Source organism: Meriones unguiculatus, chromosome 8 (genome assembly GCF_030254825.1).
Source record: "Meriones unguiculatus strain TT.TT164.6M chromosome 8, Bangor_MerUng_6.1, whole genome shotgun sequence".
Taxonomy (NCBI): Eukaryota; Metazoa; Chordata; class Mammalia; order Rodentia; family Muridae; genus Meriones; species Meriones unguiculatus.
In genome coordinates this window covers 75,651,686-75,664,997 of record NC_083356.1, presented here as the reverse complement: position 1 = coordinate 75,664,997, position 13,312 = coordinate 75,651,686, and the positions used below count along the sequence as shown (strand labels likewise).

The 13,312-nt window shown below is 48.0% G+C and overlaps 1 protein-coding gene across 7 annotated transcripts in view; it reads left to right on the top strand.

Annotated features, from left to right (window-relative positions):
* The window catches only part of Ralgps1 (Ral GEF with PH domain and SH3 binding motif 1), a 234,753-nt gene that overhangs the window by 171,222 nt on the left and 50,219 nt on the right, over nucleotides 1-13,312 (top strand). The gene's annotated exons all lie outside the window — the stretch shown is intronic.

Sequence of the window (13,312 nt, the reverse complement as noted above, 5' to 3'; positions counted from 1 at the left end):
CATTGAAGGTCAAGAGTCCTGGAGCCTTCTACCAACAATATTCCACAGGGACCACAAAGCGCCTTTCTGTAGCCATGTGTGCGTCTATGAAGGACTACCTAAGTCCTGAGACTGAGTAGTCCTCGGTGGCAGTATGGTAGGCAGCCTCACTGTGCTATATTTTCTAGAATGACCATAATTTCTCCATTTCATTAAAAAAAAAATGCTCTGTTGAAAAAATCGTTAGGACTGGAGAGATGGCTCAGTGGTTAAGAGCACTGTCGGTTCTTCCAAAGGACCCAGGTTCAACTCCCAGCACCCTCATGGCAGCTCACAACTGTCTGTACCTCCAGTTCCAGGTGGTCTGACACCCTCACACCAATGCACAGAAAGTTAAATAAATTTTAAAAAAAATCTTTAAAAAATCTGTGATAGAGACATTGATATAGACAAGCAAAGGAACCCAAAGAGACCAAGGAATGTTGTGGTGTGAGGGGCCAGAGGCAGGGACTGGAGTGGAAGAGTAGGAAAACCAGTGCAGACAGAGTCAAAGGCCTAGATAGTGCATTAGGAAGGCAAGTGCCTGTGGAGACAGCAGCTGGGCGGTGGGTGGAGGCCAATATGGGGAAAGCCAACTCCTAACAAAGGGGAAGAGGACACAGAAGAGGGCAGAGTGTGCTGTGGGTCTGCGCTGAGGGGGGGGGAGGTGTTTCTTCCTGCCAGCCTTTAGTGTTCTGCATAGCGGCTAGGAGATGGCCCCTGTTGAACACACAATGGAGCTGTGCTGGCTGGCACCAGCACAGGAGCAGTGCCCAGGCTTAAAGGGGACAGTTGGTTTGGGGTTCAGGTGGTGAGCCTGCCCTAATTCCTGAGCTCCATTGAGTGAAATGAGGGAGTGAACTCAAGCCTGAGGCATCCATCTAGACTGAAATTACTAATTTAGCCTTCGAAACACTTTCAGATTCTCAAGATCAGCCAGCCAGTAGCCGTGGAAAAGCTGCCTCGCTCCCTCACTGTCTTGCCTCCTTGCTCAGCAACCCCTCAGGGGCTTCCAGCTCTAGCTTGCCTTGTGCCATTCAGCACCCTGCCTGTTGCCAGAGAGCCCTGTGTGATCTCAGGCCAGGGTCCAGGCTTGGAGTTTCATGGACCAGCGAGACTTCAAAAAGAAATTTTGGGGACGCTCAATAGTTTGTTTTGTGTGTGTGTGTGTGTGTGTGTGTGTGTGTGTGTGTATGTGTATGTGTATGTGTGTGTGTGTGTATGGGGGGGTGTTGTCTAAGAAAGAGAAAACCAACTTTCAATTCCAGCATCATTTCCTGGAGAAGTAATATTTTGACACCAGAGTGTAAACAGGGCATAATCTGAAAATACAATTCTCTCCCCTGCTTCCCACCCCCAACCACACTGTGAGGATAATTGTCAACCATTTGCTACTGCATTTTAAGTTTTTTTTTTCTTAATGTATTTTAAAAATTGTTTTAATTTCTTTTTGTTTTGGGAGGACACATGTGCCAAGAGATTTGTGGATGTCAGAGGGCAGCTTTGTGGCATCAGGTCTCCTTCCAAACCTCCCTGGGTTCTGGAGGTTGAACTTAGATAGCGAGGCTCATACAACAAGCTCTTTACCCAGTGAGCCATGTTGGCAGCCCTAAAAAAGTATTTTAAATATAGAAAACCCAGCATACATAAAATTTCACCATGTGTACCTTTTTTCTTTTCCTTCCTTCCTTCCTTTCCTCCTTTCTTCCTTTCTTTCTTTCTTTCTTTCTTTCTTTCTTTCTTTCTTTCTTTCTTTCTTTTTTTTTGATTTATTCATTTACTATGTATACAGTGTAAGCCTGCAAACCAAAAGAGGGCACCAGATCTCATTATAGGTGATTGTGAGCCAACATGTAGTTGCTGGGAATTGAACTCAGGGCCTCTGGGAGAGCAGCCAGTGCTCTTAGTCTCTGAACCATCTCTCTAGTCTTTTACCATGTGTACCTTACATGTAAGGTAAAGAGAAGCTGTTTACCCAGATTTGTCATTTGGTGACCGATTGCAGCCCACTCTAGTGCCTGGCGTCTGTGCCACAGTTGCTGGTAAGTCCAGCTTGGTACTCTCGGTGTCAGCACCTCACAGCTCGGTGCCCACAGGCCACAGGCCTTCCCTCTTGTGCCCCCCAGGGCTGTCAGGTTAGGGAGAGTTAGGGCAGGGGTGTTTCTGGCTATGAGCAGGTCAGACCCCCCTTACGTGTAATGGGGTGCTTCCAAGAGGGAGTAGACAGACTGTCAGCTGTCCTGACTGACAGCTTGGGTGCATGGGTCCTAAGCTCTGAGTGAAGGGTCAAAGTATCTAGAAGATTTGGCCATCGTCTCCTGAACAGTGCATTGGTCACTGAGGGCCCAATGGTACTGTAATGATCAAGCCACAGGGCCTCAGAGCCACTCAGTATTAGCAAGGTGAGTGAATGTGGTGTGTGTGTGTGTGTGTGTGAGAGAGAGAGAGAGAGAGAGAGAGAGAGAGAGAGAGAGAGAGAGAGAGAGAAAAGAGTGTGTATGTGTGCGCATGTGCACACACGCTGGTATGAGAGTGTGTGAGCATATGTGAGTATTGTATGTTGTCACCCTGATGAGAATTAGGCTTACATCTGGACAGTAAATATCAGTGACTACAAACAAGTTCATCTTAGAGATGAATGCAGTTTGTAAATGCACAAACAGTTGTGCACAGTGCTGTAAAAAATTTTAAAACACGTAAAATTCCACCCCCTAGAAACTGCTGTTCCCACATTCTGTCATATGCTTTAATTTTCTTAGCTATTTCCCTGCTGCTTGACATCAAAACATCTCCAGTTTCTGTTTTATTTTTGTTGTTAGTAAATTTTCCTACACTAAATTAGCTTTGTGTCTAAGATGTTTTCTTCTTCCCTCTCTCCCCCACATTTCTTTTTGGAATTATTTCCAAAAAGAATAAGTTCCAAGGAGTGGGATAACTTAGTCAAAAGATACTGTTTTGTTTTGTTTTGTTTTCCTGGCTTTAGAATCCCTAGAACTTTCCCCAAAATCTCACCCACTCACCCTGCTGTCAGCTGGATTTGCATTTCCGGCTTCACCACAGCTGCCGTAGCTCTCTGTGTTGGGCTAGTTTTCAATTAATGATGTAATGGCTTTTACATGGCCAGCATATTTTTCCATTTGCATCTCTCTGTCCGTTTCTCTGCGCAAAGTTGCTGCGCTATTTCTCCCTGGCCACATACCGTGATGTCGTTGATGCCCCCAGACTTGGAGCCCTAGGGAATGATGGACATTCATGTGTGGAAGCTTAACACAAGACATGTTAAGAGAAAGATAGTTGAAAAATGTTTAAAGTGTAAGTAGTTTTGGAGACATCTCTTCTTTGGTCCGGTGGTCCCAGCCTTTAATGAAACTCTGCCTCTGGGAGCATGTTTATGTCTCATGGGAATTCTAGAGGACATCAAGATCACCACAGGATGTATGATTTAAGGCAGAGATGGAAGTTGCTCAGACCAATACCAACTCTTTTTGTTCTAGACACTTCCTAATTATCAAGGGGGACAGTCTCCACGCTGGGCCAAGACTCCTGATGGGCAAAGTCCCCTTCCCTATCAGTCCTCCGAGGGAGCTGGCTCTTCAGCAGCAAAATGGATTGGGCTGGGAGAAGTTTAGCCTGAGACTAGTTCTGGTACCTCCAAGGCTCTCCATTCTCAAATCCTGGGACAAGAGCCTTACTCCTTCTATGCCACCTCTGTCTGTCTGTCTATCTGTCTGTCTGTGTCTCACATTCTTGTCACTGGAAGTTGGTCCCTCTCTGTCAAAAGGGCTTTTGGTCTTCAGATAGCCTCAGCTCGCTAGGAGTGCACCTGACTGAGCAGCACCAGAGCACCCACACGGAGCTTCCCAGGGTGACGCCTACATCCCTCTTGTCTGGTGATTTCAGGGGACATTGCAAGCTCTCTTACTTTGAAAGCTGTTTCTCTTAATGTGATTATCATGGCAAACCCACAATTTCACAGAGAAAAACTAAGACAGGAGTAGCTTGAGCCAACAATTCAACTCTGGGTATATACCCCAAAGAATGAAAAATACAAGTATGTGAACAAAAACAAATAATTTGCTCATGGCAGCACCATTCATAAGGAAATACCCAGAACTTAGGATGTGCCAAATGCCACTGATAGTATATTTTACAGCATGTGTGTTTTGCCTCCCTTAAGAATACAGTAATTGGGATGGGGGCTGAAGAGACAGCTCAAAGGTTAAGAACATTTCTTGTTCTTGAGGGGACCAGGGTTCAATTTCCAGCACCCCCATAGTGGCTCAGACACCTGCAACTTCAGTTTCAGGGAATCCAACTCCCTCTTCTGACCTCCATGGGTACCAGGCATGCATATGATGCACAGACATACACAAGAGCAAAACACTCATACACCTAAAACAATCTTAAAATGTTTTTAAAGAATGCAATAGGGCTGGAGAGATGGCTCAGAGGTTAAGAACACTGTCTATTCTTCCAAAGCCCAGAGTTCAATTCCCAGCAACACATGGTGGCTCACAACCATCTATAGTGAGATCCGGTGCCTTTTTCTGGTGTGCAGGCACACATGGAGACAGAATACTATATAAATAATAAATAAATCTTTAAAAAAAATACAATAATGCAGGGTGCTATTTTGGCAAAATCCATGAAGGGATCTTTAAATGATGGAAACAGAAATAGTGACTTAAAGAAAGAATGCAAGATAAATCTTATGCTCGGTGTGGGCTGTGTTTCTGACCATAAGTCGGCTTTTCTAGAGAGGACTACCTTGACCTTGAGAAGGACACCTGCTCTGTGCCCAGTACTACATAAAGTGCTTTGTCTATGTGGTCTCTTGGCAGCCTCCTGACAGCCTTTACTTTCCCCATTTTACAGACCACAAAGCTGACCTGAGAGCCAGGAGACTCACTCACCCAGCAGGCCCTGTGATACTCCAAATCTGGCACCCAGGCTTCCTCCAAGGCACCTGTTGGAGAGTCTCCCATAAGTGGGCAACAACTTTCCTGAGTTAATTTGCCTGCTCTCAAAGGCTGCAGAGTCCTCCTCATGGGTGAGGTGACCATAGTGACTAAGTTGTGTATAGAGGGGCAGCAAGTCTTTCTGTCCCAGGCAGCCTCTTTTATTTTGAGGCAGGGTCTGGTGTTTGCCAGATTGGTCTCACTCTCACTACGAAGCCAAGGATGACCTTGAACTTTTGATCTCCTAGAATTCTGGGATTACAGGCACGCACCACCATGTCTGGGGAGCTGGGAATTGAATCCAGGGTGTCTTGCAGACTAGGCAGGCACTCTACCAGCTGAGATATACTCCCAGCCTAGCTCAGGCATCCTCCTCCCAATCCCACCTTTGCCTTGTTCAGTGACTCTCAGACTAGAGGGGGGAATCCTGGGAGATGTTGGCTCTCTGTAGGTGCTCTTGAACTCTAGTGCAATCATAGGTATAGTGGATCTTGAATGAGATCTGGGGCTTGGCTCTGCCACTTGCCAGATTTGCGGCTTCAGATATGTTATAGAACCTCCCAACCCTTGTTTTCCTCATTTGGAAAATATATGTAAGGGCAGTGAGTGGGGCAAGACATGGGCTTCTCCTTGTTCATTACCGTCACAATTTACTTAAATACTGATCCTTGCCATGCCATTGTTTACTACCCAACACCTCTGAGGGCCCTACAGAAGCAAGGGCAATGTTGGCCTGAGAAACACAGTGGGCTCCTCAAGACATTGTTGACTAAAGAAGCAACATTCTTCGCACGATGTTTCAGAAATGTAAATGCTAGCGGATGTTCCCTGATGCTGCAGCAGCTGCTGCTGTTAGGTTTCTCATTATTATTGATTTATGAAAAACTTTCCTAAGGTAGCGCTGACTCTCAAAATAGCCATGCAGGGTTGGGATGCTCATCTTACAAGTGCTGAGCACAGAGAGTCTGGTTTGTTGTGGTGCATTTAAGCGAGGACTACCAGCCTGTCACTGCCCAAGCCACCTCATAGGAAGAAGCCCATCAGGAGCCAGGCCACTCATGTCAGGATACTTTCTGAGAGACTACAGCTTAGGAATAAGCACGTTTTGTGGGAGGTTGAAAAGTTTTCACCTAGGTTTGGTGTGTCCAGAATTTCTCTTGTTCGCAAGACTAGACTCTTCAGTTCTTACACGGGAGGACTCCCCAGCTGTGATCCACAATGGTGCTTTATGTACATCCCTGTGGGGCCAACTCCCAGCTGGCTGTGGGGCTTTGGTGGGAGGAAGAGAGAATGCATACAGGTATGTCCTCAGTGACAGGCACTGTGCCTGAGGGTCCTCACTGTAGTGTTTGAGCTGGTACCGAACTGGCAGAGACGTGGTGAGTGGAGCCTGCTTGGTTCAGCCAGCTGCTTGGTGAATGGAAAAATTAATACGTTAGTGGATGAATGGCATGCTGTATACCAGATAGCCCTGATTTTGGTATATCTCAAGGAGGCAGAGTAGGGAGGAGCAAGCTGCTGTCGAGGCAGGCATGGCCCAGTTGGGCCTCCCTATGGACACAACAAGATGTGGGGCTAAAGAAAGGTGTGTATGGTATGGGGAGAGGAGCTGCGGCATGCATCTGTTCTTTGCAACTTAGGCCTTCCATCTCTACTAATGGCACCAGCAGTGCAGCGCAGGGGAGGTCCATGCCTTGCTCCATTTCATCCTTGCCTTGCAGGACCAAAGCCCTCATCTCTGGTTCCCTGATCCTGAGGCCAAAGCATGGTCAGAGGGCCAGTGAAGTGTCCTTGTGCCACTGGGAACAAGCCAACAGGAGCTGGCTCTCCCTGTAGACCTCTTGGCTCCAGAGCCCCACCCTTTCTAGGTTGGCTTCCTACTGGCCACTTGATGCCGGAGCAGCTGCTCTCTTTCATGCACTTGGCTGGCCTCCCACTCCCAAACCCAGGCTGTTGACTGGCCTCCACTGGTGCGTTATTGTCCACTTCCAGTGCCTGAGATGAAAGGTCTCTCTGGGCTGGGCTGTACGTGCAAGGTAGTGCTGATCCCTGAGTGGAGGCTCTTCCTGAAAAAAGCTTTTGGGTCTGAGTACCTGTGCCCAGCAACCTGGAGGAGCCAGGCTCCAGAAGCCAGCAGCAGCTGTCAATTCAGCTTCTGAGCTCTTGGTTACATACACACTTAGAACTGAGTCATAGGTCCTGTGCTAGCCAAAGGCATTTTCAGTCCCCAGAAGGGCCTCACCCTCCAGAACCTGACTTAGGGTCACACAGGTCAGGGGCCATAGGACCCAGTACCTGGCATGGCTTTGACACTGAAAGTCCATGACTAAAATGCAGACCCGTGGAGCCACTAGCCATGGCTCACCGGCGGTCTGAGAGCAGGATTGCAGCCAACCTGGGCCAAAGTGTGGCTCTTCTGATTCCTGGCTGGGGAGACTTTGGAAAGCTCTTCTGAGTCTGCCCTCCTCAGGGTCAGTGGGTGTAATGATGCTTCCCTTGTGAGCTGTGGGTAGGTCAGCGAAAGATAAGATTCTCCGAGGCCCAGGATCTGGTTCAGAATCAGTTTTCCAAGGGCACAGGGCTACCCTGTCACACAGGGCCGGAACAAAGCAGAATAAAACAGCCCTGCCTGTGGATCAGCTCTTATGCTCCAGAATCAGACCTAGGGTACAGTTTGCCACACACTCACTGTGTGACCTTAGACAAGCCTCTGAGCCTCATTTTCTCAAGGCTCCATGAGATAATGCAGGCCTAGGTCCCAGCTCCAAGCTCAATGGTTCCCATCACCAGCCCTAACTTCTGCTGGTGTGCAGCCATGCTTCCTCTCTGTGCTCTGAGGCTGTGCTCTTGATATGGGAGCCTCCTTGGAGCCCTAACTCTCCTGGAGTCCCTGTGTGTGGACTGTGGTCTCTCCAGCTCAGCCACTTACTCCTTTCTCAGCATGGCCCTGCAGTGGGCTCTAAAGCCTCCCAGAGAATCTGGTGGCCCCAGGCCACGTGCTGATACCATACTGTTGTCAGCCTTGATAGATGCTTCCTGTAGGGCATGGGCAGGACTAGGCACACTCCTGCTTCCCACGATCGTAGTTTGAAGTAGACACAAAGCACGGTTGCCCCACCAGAAACTGGCCTGCATAGAAATGGTCTACCTTGTGTGACATCGACATCCATCCTCAGAGCCTACCATTGTCACCCAGATCACATACAGCCCTCAAAGCTCCTGAGTGCTTGTTTTATGGCCCAGGGGTGTGGGCAGCCTTCCAGCCTTCACAGAACTCTCACAAGGCAGCGGACCTCAGATGTGATCCACTAATAGCGAACTCAGAGGCTGATGTCAGCTGCTCCTGGTCTGCAATGAATTATACACTTCCATGAATTTATATGGAAAAAATGAACATTGACCACATTTTATGCTATCGGAAATCATACAGCACTTCTTTGGGTCTTTGTACCTAAGCACCATAATTAGTAAGGGAAAATATTTTTCTTCTTTAAAAACGTCAGGCTGGGTATGGTAGCACAGGCATATAATCCCAGGACTTGGGATGTGGGAGCAGGAGTTTCGAGTAGTCCAAGGTCACTATCTGTAACACAGCCCGGCCTGTATGAGACTCTGTCTCAAAAACACAAAACAAGTAAGCATATAAATAAATCAAAGCATTTAAAGCAATTGGCACATCAGCCAACACATACTAACGTTTGTGGATAAACTGTCTTTCCTGCTTTCTTCTCACACAGGAAGCAGCTGGCAGAGCCAGTATTTAATTTCCCTGCCAGCCTAGTGGAATATGAAGTTCCGTTCAAGCAGATCAAAGAGAGCCCCGAAACTTGCTTGGACTACCAGGGGTCACCATTATGGGTTTTTGTGTTTTCTTTTTTCTCTGGACTTGTTTATTCACTTTTGGTTTTGTTTTAGTTCAGATGCTTAGCTAGGATCTGTCTAGGGACAGCTCTTTTCTGTAACTGGCTGGGTTCTTCCGGGGGACAGGCTGTGCCGTGGTTAGCTCTCTGTTCACAGGACCCCAGTTTCCTCATACAGGTTTCTTCCCTCGACCTGTCCCATGACACTGGAGTGACTTGCCAGGTTGGCCCTCCACACCTGCCATGCAAGTTCCCGTGGTACCAACTTGGCTCCTTGTTCCCTCTGATGTTGTTTCAGTTCAGGGATTGTTTGTTTGATTGTTTGTTTTTTGCAGTGTTAGGGAGCTAACCCCAAGCTTCATGCCTGTTAGGGCAAAGCATCATGCCACTGAGCTGTTCCCCTGCCTTAATTCTTGAGTGTGGTTTAACTGTCTGTTAGTTTTTTTCTTCTAACCGTGGCCTTACGGTTTCATCCCTGCCAGTCACCTATCCCAGAAGCCTTGTCTTCTTGTGCCGTGTTTCTAACACTGATCCCCAGAGCTCGGACCAAGCTGATGAAAGGCTGGACTCGCCCTACTTCTGTGGCCTCAGGGCTCGCTGCTGCCCATGATGTGCTAGTATTTTTCCATGTCCTTTGTTGGGTTTTCTTTCCATGGACTGTATCCTTGGATGTGGTGAAATCTGCTGGGCTTTGAGGTTTATCAGCAGACAGGCATTTGGGTTTCCCTCTGGGCACACTCCCATCCTCTCCTGCCAGTAGCAACCACAAAGGCATGTGAGCAGAGGGACACAAAGCACTCCAAAAGCCCAGGTCACCTCCTGCTGGGCAGTCCTTTGTCTCTGCCCAAGCTTTTTAGTCTTTCTAGCCCTGAATACCTGAGACAGGGACAAGCCCAGATTATCTCCGGAGTTGCTCAGTCTCTGTCTTGTATAACTGCCCTACCGTGCGTTGAGCTTATTTATAGATTCTAGCAATAACACCCCCACCCCAGTCTAAGTGAATGAGAGCCCTTCAGTCTCTTCTTTACAGGAAATTTAGACAGCCTGTGGGGAGGCTCTGAGGTGTTGCTGTTGTTTTGCAAGTAGCTTTACCGAGTGTTCATTCTGTCCCAATGGTCCAGCAGTTCCTTAACGTGTATCACCTCCTGAGTCTCCGTGCAGGCCTGTGAGAGCTATGGACATCTGCAGAACCAATTGTAAATTAGGGTGCTGGAGCTGAACACACATACCTGGTGCTCCCACCCCTTCCTACAGTGTGTGTGTGGAGTTCTGAGCATCAGACATGACTGTAGCCACCAGGTTCCTGCACCGGAATTATCTGTGGGCGGTGACCTGAAGCAGGCCACCTAACGTCTCCGGAGTTAAGGAAAGGCAGAGGCAGGGAAGAAAAGGTACCTTAGCAGATGCCACAGATGTCAGAGACACAACTAACCCATTTTCTGTCTCATCTAAGGATGTTAAGTTTTCATATGTTTTGTGCCTCTTTCAAATGCTTCTCTTCATCAGGTGATTGGTTCAGGGGCCACGCTCTGTCTGGTGTTCTGCTACTGTGTCTAGGATATGGGAGCCACTCTGAATATCTGTACCAGCAATACCTTTGTCAGTGACAGTGAACATCACCAAGTGAGCTGTGTCCTTGTAGCTTCCCCTCCCCACAGTGACCTGTCACTTACCCTCAGGCTCTTAGCCTTTTCCAATTGGCTAGCAGTCATGCTTCCCTGCCACTATGGCCACCGTGCTTACCACAAAGCGTTCTCTGATGGGGTAGCAAGGGGTATGTTGATGGTGGCAGTGTTAACACCAAACCCTGCTGGACAACAGCATGCTGTAAGGAGGAAGTACAATGGGGTAAAATTGGTGTAGGATAAAATAGTCAAAGAAATAGGACAGGTTTCCAGGAAGTAACCAGGAGTCCAGAGCCCAGGTTTAAGGTTGTTGGGTCACTGTCCAAGGAAATTGAAATTGAAATCTGTACACAAGGGGTACAGATGTGGTTGGGCCTTCCAGTCTACAGCCCAATGAAGCCAGTGATGGCCCAGTGACAAACCAGTCACAATACTAGTTTCTTCAGGTGCCCCCTGCTGGTTGGGTTACAGCCCTTGCTCATAGGAGTGGGCTTGGAAGCAAGGCCAGGCTGACTGAGCAGCAGTTTCTTGCCCATAGTGCCCTGGAGAAGGGTGGGACTCATAGAGATAGCCTTGCTGTACTGTACCCCCAGCCACCACAGGTGACCCTCCTAAAACTTTCCGGAGGGGACTTGCAACGTATCCTTTCAGTATGAAAAAAAAATGGGGGATCCAAAACCTCTAAGCCTGACAATCACAAATAAGTGAGTACAGGTAGAGGGCCTGAGGAGGCCTTCAGGACTTCACTGCTGTGAGATCAGAAGAAAGTTCGCTCTAAGAAAGTAAAGATCAGTTTGGATCTAGCCAGACCTCCAAAAATCTGCTGCTCGTTTTCCAGAGAATGCAGGGAGATTGATGACGGAGGCCCAGAACGTGGGATCGGTTACAGTCTCCATTTGGTCATGAATAAAGCTGACAGCTTTCTTATTTTCGTGTACTTAAAGACTAGGCACCAAGTGGCCACAGATCCATGAATGCATTAGGGGAAAATGGAAAATACTTTGTCAACTAAAGCAGCCGTCTGTGAGCTCACTCTCTGGCTGGGATCCTGATGGCCTGGGACGTTCGGGGAGCCTTTCTGTGCACAGTAGCAGATCTCAGAGCCAGCACTGGAAAGGCAAGCTTGGGAGTGTTTTCCTTGGCACGTGGCAGCCTCCGTTCTACCCAGTGTAGATGCAGGTTTCCGAGGCTTTTCACTTTGGGAGTCATCTTCCATTTCCTTTGATGATGTTTGCACCTCTGGATGCTCTTTATAGCACTCAGAGAAGTAAGGTTAGCTTGGAGATGGCAGGGTGGCTATGGAGTGGGTGCTCGCAGTGGCAGCCATTCTCTTCCACCCAGCGGTAGAAGTTAAGGGTCAGATGAAGACTTGTATGTGCACGTAAAGCCTCGGTGTTGGGTCCAGTTGATACAGTTTTCTGAGCCCTGGACTGTACATCTTGATGGTGGGTCTGAAGAATGTAGTGCCAGGCGCACATAGCCTTGACCTGTGAGCATGGTATCCATGCTATGTCAAAAGAAGGGCCAGTATAGCCCAAGAGCACAGGAAGAGGCAGAAGGTAAAGGGAGTCTGTGGGTCAGCAGTCCATCAGAGAGAATGGAGAGGCAGCCCAGGGGCCAGAAAAACCTCTCTGTCTGCTGAGGAGGGAAAGTCATCAGGCGGCTCTGGTGGGCAGGGACAGTGTGCTAGGGATTGAAAAGATCACAGGGTACAGAGATGATTAGCCTTGGATAACCTGGTGCAGGTGGTTGGGGGAGAAGATGAAGAAGGGCCTCTGTAAAGAGGCCATAGCAAATGGATGTGGTCCTCCTGCCTCGCCCTGATGACCAAGCCCTCAACCAAGAGCTGAGGATACTCAAAAAGGTCACTTGCCAAAAGGTGCTTCTTTCTTTGTTGATGGAGAGGAAGGGAGGAGAAAGGGAGGAGGAAGGGAAGGGAAGGAAGCTCTTCCAAGTGAATGTTAGGATGCAGTTCAGATTTTGTAAAGTATGTGCACTAATGAAGACACACCCTCCTCCTCATTCATCTTTTAGAGGAGCCCGGAGGAACTTAAGAATCATGACATCTGAACATGAACAGGGCAGTCTTTGACCTCCTGGTGAAATTGAGCCTGCCCGTCTAGCAATATTATTATTTATTTTATCACTTATTTACATCTGATTTTTTGTCCTTGAATCTTTATAAGATTCTTGCATTCTTTGAGAATTTCATACAGTGTATTTTGATTATATTTACCTCCCTTATCCAACTACTCCCATGCCCACCTCCACCTCCCTAACCCACCCAACTCTGTATTATCTTTTTTTTTAAACCGGTCAAGTCTACTTTGTGCTGCCAAATAATCTTGCATATAGAGCCATGCTATGTGGTTGACCTACCAAAGGCCACACCATCATAAAGAAAACTGTCCCCCCACCCCCAGCCGTCAGTTGCTGATAGCTCTTGAGCTGGAGCTGGGACTTTGTGTCTACCTCCCACTTCCGGGGTTTTGTCTGGCTTGAGCTTGCTAGGACTTCTGTGTCTGTTACAACCGCTGTGAATTCATGTGTGGGACAGCTCTGTTGTGTCCAGAGAACTGTTTCCTCATAGCTGTCTACCAGCCAGGACTCTAGAACCTTCCTGCCCTCTCTCTGAGATGATCCCTGAGCCTCGGAAGGAGGGTTGTCATACAGGTTTGGCATGTGGGGCTGAGTATTCCGCAGTGCCTTACTCTGCGTGTTGGCTAGTTGTGGGTCTTAAAAGTTACTCTTTGTTGGTTTTGATTTTACTCATGGAAGTTTTGTGTTCTCCCCTGAGAGCGGGGGAAACAGAAAAGATGAAGAGGGAGCATGGGTTTGTTTACTAGTGTGT